Source organism: Equus quagga, chromosome 15, assembly GCF_021613505.1.
Source record: "Equus quagga isolate Etosha38 chromosome 15, UCLA_HA_Equagga_1.0, whole genome shotgun sequence".
In the NCBI taxonomy this organism is placed as follows: domain Eukaryota; kingdom Metazoa; phylum Chordata; class Mammalia; order Perissodactyla; family Equidae; genus Equus; species Equus quagga.
The window spans coordinates 27,715,597-27,725,318 of record NC_060281.1 but is presented as its reverse complement, the minus strand read 5'-3'; the positions used below and the strand labels follow the sequence as shown (position 1 = coordinate 27,725,318).

At 42.5% G+C, this 9,722-nt stretch overlaps 1 protein-coding gene across 3 annotated transcripts in view; it reads left to right on the top strand.

Moving 5' to 3' along the window:
* The first annotated feature begins 3,077 nt into the window (after positions 1 to 3,077).
* KCTD20 (potassium channel tetramerization domain containing 20) overlaps positions 3,078 to 9,722 on the top strand; it is a 33,565-nt gene continuing 26,920 nt past the window's right edge. For 2 of the 3 annotated variants that reach the window (XM_046639692.1, XM_046639691.1), the window contains exon 1: positions 3,078 to 3,190. The gene's annotated coding sequence lies outside the window, so the exon portion shown is untranslated. The remainder of the gene's footprint in view (positions 3,191 to 9,722) is intronic. The other variant, XM_046639690.1, reaches the window with a different exon arrangement.

Below are 9,722 nucleotides of genomic sequence, written 5' to 3'. Positions count from 1 at the left end.
TTTTTTTTTTTGGTGAGGGAGATTGGCCCTGAGCTAACATCTGTTGCCAGTCTTCCTCTTTTTGCTTGAGGAAGATTGTCGCTGAGCTAACATCTGTGCCCATCTTCCTCTATCTTACACGTGGGACACCGCCACAACATGGCTTGATGAGTGGTATGTAGGTCCACACTCAGGATCCAAACTGGCAAGCCCTGGCTGCCGAAGCAGAGCACACAAACTTAACCACTATGCCACCAGGCCAGCCCCTGCTTATTCTTTCAACATGTCTCATTTGATATGTCTGCAGTGATCTAGAGATCATACAACCTAAAGCTTTTAGTTAAAAAAATTTTTCAGGCCGGCCCAGTGGCGCAGTGGTTAAATTCACACGTTCCACTTCAGCAGCCCGGGGTTCGCCAGTTCGGATCCAGGGTGCGGACATGGCACTGCTTAGCAGGCCATGCTGTGGTAGGTGTCCCACGTATAAAGTAGAGGAACATGGGCATGGATGTTAGCACAGGACCAAAGTCTTCCTCAGCAAAAAAAGTAGGATTGGCCGCAGATGTTAGCTCAGGGCTAATCTTCCTTAAAAAAAAATTTGCAGTGTCGTTACTTCGAGAAAGAGTTAAAAAATCTTGGAAGTTTTGATTTGTTTTTATATTTACCAAATATGATGTAGTACGTAGAAAAGATAATTAGTTTCTTATATAATAATTAATAATAGCTATTACTTTAAAAACATCTTTATTCTAAGAGAGAGGCAACCTTAAATTGTTTGTTATTAATCGGAATGAAGGCATTAATCGGAAGCAGTCAGGGAGGACCGCCATATGCTCAGAGGATGCTGAGCAAGAACTTTGGGGTCAGATGATCTGGGGTTCTCAGCCCCTAACGACCTTAGATGCTTTACCTGTTTACGTCTTGTTTTCCTCATTTGTAAATCTGAGTAATAAAATCTGTCTCCCAGAGTTGTTGAGAAGTTTAATTGATGTAAAATATTGGGAAAAGCGCTTTGTAATATTTACTGGTAACAGATGTTACATTTAAGGAGACTCAAATAACACCATAAATCAGATGAACTGTATTGCCTTTTAAATTGGCATTATGACAACTCAAAATTGCAGGTCTGCCAATTTGACATTAAGAAGGGTTTTAGCTTCAGATATAAATACATCCCAGAGACTGAGGTTTTGGAGATGCACTCAACTAAAAATCAAATGATAAAAATCAGCATACACTCGTGCTTTCTGTGAAGATGCATTTGTCATTCTGCGTCTCCTTGATGTCTACCCCAAAAAAGTACCAGGTCTGATATGCTATTCATTATATGAAATTATAGACGAAAACAGAACCATTTAATCTGAACTATTAAAGACTAGGTAGTTAGCCTGATTCTCCAATCTTTGGGCCAGATTTTTGTACCTTACAAATCAGCAGAGAGAAACCTTTTCAGAAAGGAAGAATTTGTTGCAAGAATTGTCTTGCAGGAACATTGTTTTGTTTTCTTTTTTTTTTAATTACTCAAAGGGCAAAACATCGTACTTTACAGAAATGGAAATAAAGGCATTAGTTTGAACAATCCTCCACATTACATTGGTAGTAAAGTTTGGATCCTTTAACACTCGTTCAAATTGGTTTATATTCATTTTTACCGTTGAACACTGTGGCAGAGACAACGTTGTGTTTAGCAAACCTTTTCATGTCCCTTTTTCCTGGGCACATGGGAAGTTATACCTCCCAGCCTTCATAGAGTCAGTTGGGTTGGGCCACTGGCTAGTTCAGGCCAGTGAAATGTCAGCAGAAGTGAAAGGTCCACTTCAGGAGGAGGCAGAGGGAAGCCCTCTCGGGATTCCTCAGTCTAGCTCTTCTGCCATCCCTGCTGTGGAGCCTCGTGTGGGGTCCGGGCATGGAAGCAGCTGGGAAGCTGAGTCACAGCGTGGAGGCGAGCTGCCCTGCAGCTGCAGCGTCATAACCCAGCCCGTCCTGATTCAAACCCCCTACTGAATGATTTACAATCACTGTAGGTGAAGGGAAAAGCAGAAGTGGCGGATGACCCTCTAGGCCTCTAAAATCAAATTAGAATGAAAACATTTATAGGTTCAGTTTTTAAAATTAAGGTTGTTGAGCCTGATAACACAGTTTTGCTATACAAATATCCACTAACCATTTGCAACCTATTGGAACAAGAGTCAAACTATTTTCTCACATTTCTTCCATTTCTACTCCTAATCCTTAGCCCCAAATTAGTTTGTAGACTCTTTTGTAATGAAAAAGAAGTTGACTCAGAATTTAAGAAATCGTGTTATGATCACATTTGGTTCTCAACAATTTTTAAATAGACTAGTTTGCATTATCAGTATAACTTTTTATTTAATTAGTATAATAACTTCTTAAAAGTACAAAATCCACTAGAAGTCATGAGGGTAAGGACTGACGCTCTTTCTTTCCTTCTCTTTTCCAGCATTCGTTTTATAGGACATGGACCACAGATAGTTTTTTGAGTGATAACCAGGCAGGGAGGTCACCTTATACGGCAGTCGTAACACAACCAGTTTTCCAATAACTTGCTTCCAGTTAACTTAAAGTTTTGTAGTTCAACTTTGTTAGCTATAGCACGTAGTTTCATTAAACTCAAGGTTTGAGAAAAATGTGTTTTTTTCCTCTTTTTTTGGTCAGAATGGTTATCTAGGACAGGGGCTTCCAGGCAAAACGTGTTTAATGAACCCCATCATTCCTACCACCTCCTTACCAAAATATTTGCAGAGCTCCGAGCTCCACAATTTCCTATAAGCATTAGCAGTCCTGGGGCTGCGCGAGCGTAGCGTACAATTCAGATAAGCACTAACTTTTCCGCTTTCTCCCTTAATAATTCAGAGAGGGTACCCGCAGCTCAGAAACCGGAGCTGCCCTGGCTGCGCAGGCGCGAGAGCGTCCTGCTCCGGACGGGCGGGGCGTGTCGGGAAGGAGAGGGCACGCCCACCAGCGCGCCGAGGCCCCGGGCGGCGGGCCAGGAGCCCGGCCTTCCCGGCGTGCCCCGCGCCGAGGGACTCTTAACGTGAAGCGCTGGGTGACTCAGCCGCGTGGCCGCGCCGGCGGGTGGGGGTGGGGCGGGGAGCGCCGCTGCGGCAAGGCCGGTCCCCGCGGCGGCTGCTCGCGGCGCCGAGTGCGCGCCTCCCGGGCGGGTTCGGGCCCGAGCGGCGGGGAGCGGCAGGTGAGTGGCGGCTCGGGGCGAGGGCGGGCGGCGAGACCGGCGGTGGGCGCGGCCCGGAGTCTGCCTGTGTGTGTGTGTGTGCGTCGGGGGCCGGCCCCGGGGGACAGGCCGCGGCGGGGACGGTGTGGGCAGAGGGGCGCCGGCGGCCGCCTTCGCGCGGGGGGTGCAGGGGACGAGCGGGCAGGGGGTCGCCTCCTGTGGCAGTCGTGAGCGGGCGCGGGGACGGTTTCCTGCGGGCCTTGGGTGTTTTTATCCCGCCGGAAGAGAAAGGACGAGGACCCTGGAGTGTTTCTTGAGAAAAACATTTGCAGGCGCGTTTTTGTCTGGCAGTTCACTGAATTCATGAAAAATTATGTCGTTGGTCGGACTTCTCCCCAAATTGTCTGGGGCAGAGTGGATTTTGCTGCTCTTGTCGCCCTGCTTCAGAGTCTGCCTTCTCTGCCACCCCCAGATGACTAGCTTTCATCCGTGGCGCTGGGGAGAGCCGTAACCCGTAATTTTCTGTTAAATAAAACCTTACTTTTTATAGCAGACAGTGTCTTCAGCTTTACAAGCCTCGTTCCGCACTATCGAAAAAGCTCTTCTGTTTTGGAGTTTGTGACTCTTTCTGCAAATTCTTGGGTTGGACCGATTTATTTTTAAGCCATAAACTAGTGTCAAACTAACAGGATAAACAAGGCAGTGGGGGGAGGCGGTGTTTGACCCGTTTAGGAAAACACCTTCTCCAGGCCCGGTAATCGTGCCTCGCTGCGCTGTTAAACTATCGGTGCGGCTGTGACCTGAGAAATTGAGGTGTGTGTTTCTTCTCACGGGCCCTAAAACAAAGTGTTGTAGTAATATCAGTGGAATGTAATGAATCCCGAGTCGAAGGACCCTCAACTCCTCCTCGGCTCCCCTCCCCGCCAAAAAATTCTGGGGCAGTAGTTCTTAAACAGAAATTTGCTCCTAAAGAAACCCAGTACCACTCCCAGAAATTCGATTCCAGAAATTTGTGATGGGTCCCTGAGTCTGCATTTTTAGCATGCACCCCCCTCCCTTGGTCTGTTATTGGTGATCCAGAGACCACAATTTGAGAAACACCACCATAGGGCTGGCCTGAGAATTTCTAGAACAGCCCAGCTCCCTTATTCCTTTAGTCGATTTACTCTCCCCTGCCCCCTAACCAGTCATAAGCCAAGAAGCTCTGACTTTCCGGAAGGAAACTTCAGAAAAGATAGTGCTTTCTTGGACTCTGACAGCAGAGTAGGAAATGACTCTCAGAAGTACTCTGATATTGGCTTGGTGGTTTTGAGACAGCCCGTGCCTATTAATCTGTCCTCTTTCCTTCTGGGGGCTGCTTGCAGTGCCGTCAGAGCTTGAGCAACACCATTAGGCCAGATCTTCCCCTCCCATCTAATGGAGTCTCCTTCCCTTTAGAAGCAGGGCCGTCACTGCCATGTAATTCCCGTGGCCTTGGGCTCTCAGATTTCCTGGTATGGTGTTCAACTGAACATTAATTCAGTCATGGAATACTATTCTGTGCAAGGATGCCTGTTCTGTGCAAAGCAGTGTAGTAGGCCTTTTTAGCAACAACATTGCAAAGATGGCACAGAGGTGCATTGCTCCCTTGAGGCAGAAATGAGGGCTGGATAACCTCTGCTGCCAAAATATCTATTTCTTAGCTCCTCTTCAAATAGATGTGTAGGGATGAGGTTAGAGTTAGGCTATGTGTTTCTGCCTTTTTTTCTATCTTTGGTATCTTTTTGGTGTCTGATTTCTCTTATTAATCGATCTTTTTCTATTGGTTTACAAAACATATCTTTCCTTCTATTGCCCTGGGCTTCCTGATTATTGTGTCTTCCTCTGCCCTGGAATCTGAATGTGCCTGCCCCTCCTTAGCTAACTGGAGTAACAAGTTTAGGGAATTTGTAGGAATATTGAGTGATTTCTAGTTGAAGACCCATAGTCATGGAAGTATGAGGCTTAGAGATATAAGGGAACCTATTATAAATGTATCTAGTGCAGTCCTCTCATCTTTCAGATAAAGAATCTGAGAGATGAGATGGCACAGTGAGGACTCCTGGCTTTTAGCCCAGTGTTCTTCTCACTAAATCATCTCAGAAATGCTTCAAAAATGGGAAAGGTCCAGAGAAATTGTTATAAGTAGAGGAAGAAAATGGAGAGACTTCCACATAACTACAAAAGCAGTATTATCTGGAAACATGGAGATTGAAGGAGAATGTGACTTAGGCATATAAATCATGAAGAGTGGGAATAGTACAATAAGAACTCCAACGCCTGAAATAAGTAGTAAAAGGACAAATAGGAGCAAACAGATAGTTATCTTGTGATCCCAAGAGATGTTATAGACTCAATATTTAAAAAAAAAAAGATTCAGTAAAGATTAAGTACATTGGTGAATTCTTATTAAATGTTACATGTTTGAGCAATGTCCAGAATCTTTTGACATTGTCACATAAGTGTATTGTTGTCGTTACCTAAGTTGTTAGGTATCTCTGTGGGAGACAGAATATAAGACTGATCTAACCACTAATCTGATTCAACATATGTCTTACATTCTTATGGGAAATGAGATTAATGGAATAGTATATGCATTTCTGAAATAGGAGGGAAAGGATGGATGAAAGAAGAGAATCTTTCGATATTTTTGCCTAGAATCCCCAAATTAGACATTCTTGGATTGTTCTTGTATATTCATTAAAGTAGAATTAGAAATAATAAGGGCTTAATGAGCACTAGACATTATTATATATCAGACACTACTAAAGGCTTTTACATCCCTTGTCCCATTTGATTATCTCCATTTTAAAGCTGAAGAATCTAACATGAAGAGCTTAAGCTTGCCCAAAGTCACTCACCTAGTAAGTGTCAGGAGCCACTGTTCAAGCTTAAATCCCCTAACTGCAGAGCCATTAAGATTCCTATTCGGTAGTGCCCTCATTGTGCTTCGTTGGGTAGGGTTAAGAATGCCAGCTTTGGAGACGGTCTTTCCTGGGTTCAAACCCTAGCTCCTTCATTTATGAGCGCTGATAAGGTACTCATCAGTTTCTCTGTCTCTGAAATGGAGACCGTAATAGGACCTACCTCGGAGTGTTATTAGGATTGGGTTAATTAATGTACAGTGCTTAGAACTGTGCCTGACACTTTGTAAATTCTCAGGAAATGCTGGCTGTTAATTGTTTTTTAAAATATTATAATTTCATTTATTTCAAGACACTGTTTTCTTTAGATTCAGATTGTCCTTTCCACTGTTGAAATATTAAGTCTTTATGATAAGCATAAAGTAAACTTTATCTCTGCTCTTACTAAAACAGGGGGAGCCTTACTAAAACTTTGGAAAGCACTGGGGTTTAGTGGAAAGATCGGTAACCCGGGCCAAAGGTTTTGGTTTTAGTTGTTTCTCTTACTATAATCCTGTTTGTTTCGTAGAGAACGTTGTAAAGATCAGATGAAGTAACAAATGAGTGAAATTTGAATTGCGTATGCTATACAAATGTAATATACTGTTAGTAAAATTATAGAGGAAAGACAATAAATTACTGTTGAAGACTATTGAAAGTTCAGCTTCCTTAGAATAAAACAGCTAGAGATTTATACCTCTATAAGATCGCAGTCTGTCCATAAAACCATGTAAGACCCCTTCCGTGTGTTTGTCCTAAATCTCTCCTTTCGGTGGGAGAGGGTGAAATTTAATTTTCGCAGTTGTATCCGTGGATTAGTTTGCTAGGGCTGCCATTACAAAGTACCACAGACTGTGTGGCTTAAACAACAGAGATTGATTTTTCCACAGTTCTGGAGGCTGAGATCAAGGTCTCGGCAGGGTTGGTGTCTTCTGAGGCCTCTCTCCTTGGCTGGGAGATGGCTGCCTACTCCTCCCTGCATCTTCACATTGTCTTCCCTCTGTGCCTGTGCCCTCATCTTCTCTTCCTAAAAGGACACCAGCCCTTTTGGGTTAGGGCCCACTCTAATGACTTCATTTAACCTTAATTACCTCTTTAAAGTCCCTATTTCCAAACAGTCACATTCTGAGGATTTAGGGTTAGGACTTAATTTAAGAGTTTTGAGGGGAACACAGTTTAGCTCATAACAGTCTGTTTAGGGAATTGTATGCCAGGTAATCTGAATGCTCCATTGCCCTTATTGTTGAGTGCCCTGTGCCCTGGGGCTCAGAGCATCCTTTGCCCTGTGCCTGCCCACCTTCCATGCTTGCTGATGAGCACCCTGAGAGGCAGGCCTGTGCGCGTTAAGTCGTGCATTGGGCTTAAAGCCATCGAGGGTATCCTGTCATCCCATTGAAAAATCTGCTTGAGAAACTGTTTCATGTATTTAATTTAAATCCCTAATTCGACTGGTAAGCATGTTTCTTCTTTAATCCAGATGGGAAAATGTCACAATCTCTTATGTAGGAATATATCATTTTCTTTTTAAACTTTTAAAATTTTCTCTTAAACTGTTCTAAGCTTTTTTAAAAACAAATTCCACATTTTCTTGAGGAATTCCCTGTTTTTAGAGATACATTTTCCTTTTTAAAAGTATAACACATTCATTTTAGAGACTTTGGTATAAAATCACATATAATTAAAGAAGAATAACTATTAACATTTTCAGTCTTTTTTCTATGAATGTATTTATTGTTTCATCCTGCCTATCTTAAACCTAGTATATCAATACTGTTTCATGCTGTTTTAGTTAGTATTCTAAAACGTATTTTTTTTTTTAAAGATTTTATTTTTCCTTTTTCTCCCCAAAGCCCCCTGGTACGTAGTTGTATGTTTTTAGTTGTGGGTCTTTCTAGCTGTGGCATGTGGGACGCCGCCTCAGCATGGCTTGATGAGCCGTGCCATGTCTGTGCCCAGGATCCAAACCAGCGAAACCCTGGGCCACCAAAGCGGAGTGAGTGAACTTAACCACTGGGCCACGGGGCTGGCCCCTAAAACATATTTCTTTCTAGTCTTTTAATGTGGCGAAATATATTTTTGAATGTAAACCTAACCTTTGTTATAATGTATTATTAATGTGTTATCCTTTTTTATCTATCTGGATTTGATTTTTTAATAATTTGTCTAGGATTTTTGTGCTGATGTTCATGAGAGAAAGTGGGCTGTAATCCTTTTTGGTAATGTCCTCGTCAGTTTTGGGTCAGTGTTATGCTGGCCTCTGAAAATGGATTGGGAAATGTTCCCTCTTTTTGTACTCTCTGGAAGAGTTTGTATAATATTGATGTCATTTCTTCCTTAAAGGTGTGGAAGAATTTGCTAGTAAAGCCATTTGGTCCTGGAGTTTTCTTTATGGAACAGTTTTAATTGTGCATTAGGTTCTGTGTGTATGTATCAGAATAATGTAATATATATCATCTCTCTGTATACGTGCACACACACAGATATTAACATATTTATTGCAGGGAGTTGCCGTATACAATTGTAGGGACTGGGCTGGGCGTGAGGAAGGCAGGAGCTGGAGCTGCAGTCCACAGTAGAAGTTCTTCCTCAGAGAAACCTCAGTTCTGCTCTTAAAGCCTGTCATTTGATTGGATCAGGCCCACCCAGATTATCTAGAATAATCTTCCTCACTTAAAGGGAAGTGATTATAGACTTTAGTCACATCTACCAAATACCTGCACGTAACACTTGGATTAGTGTTTGGTTGAATAACTAGGACTATAGCCTAGCCAGGTGACATCTAAAATTGACCATCACACCTCTCCAGAAATTGGCCTTGGCTACCTTATTAGTTGGCTGATGCCTTCAAACAGATGTTTTTTCTGTTTTACCCAGCTTCTCTGAAGGATGTGTTATTTCAGGGGGCAGGACTAAACCCAATGCATGGAAGTCATGGTGGGAGCGGAAAGGAAGGCAGACTTCAGCTTGATTTAAGAAAGCAAAATTTTTCTCCAAGGATTGCTGTCCGACAATAGAGTGATCTAAGCAAGAGAGTCTTTATTTTTTAATATTTTTAGGTAGACTGGACTGAACTAGTAGAGTGTTTTTGTAGTCCTAGATGGAAGGTGATTGAGATCCCAGATTGTCTGAGATTCATGATTGGTAAAATTGGAGGGGCAAAACCGGGGGTCTATCATAGGACTGCCAGCATTTTAGGACATTTAAAAGATAGATATCTGGCCATCATTTTCTGTCATCATCATTTCCTAAAAGAAAAGGCATTTAATATCAAAAAGAGAGTAAAAGTATAATTTAGGTACAAAGGACAGTCCTTTTCAAGAAAGCATTTTATGCTAACATATACCATCATTCTTAAGTTCACATTTTAATATTTTTGAAATCAGAATATATCTGAAAATCATGTGCATATTTAATATGATAGTGCTGCTTTTCCCTAAAAAGCTGTATTAGATTGATGATATCTTAGTCAACGTCAGGTGTCTTAGAACTGGGAGAATTGTGTGTGTGCATGTGACATTGTGTGCACTGTCCTCATTTTTGCTAAGAATCGGTGAAAACTTTTTACTCTAATTGGTACTGGTCCTTGAACCATCTTTTGACACAGTGAGTGATTTTGGGTTGTCTCCAGAATT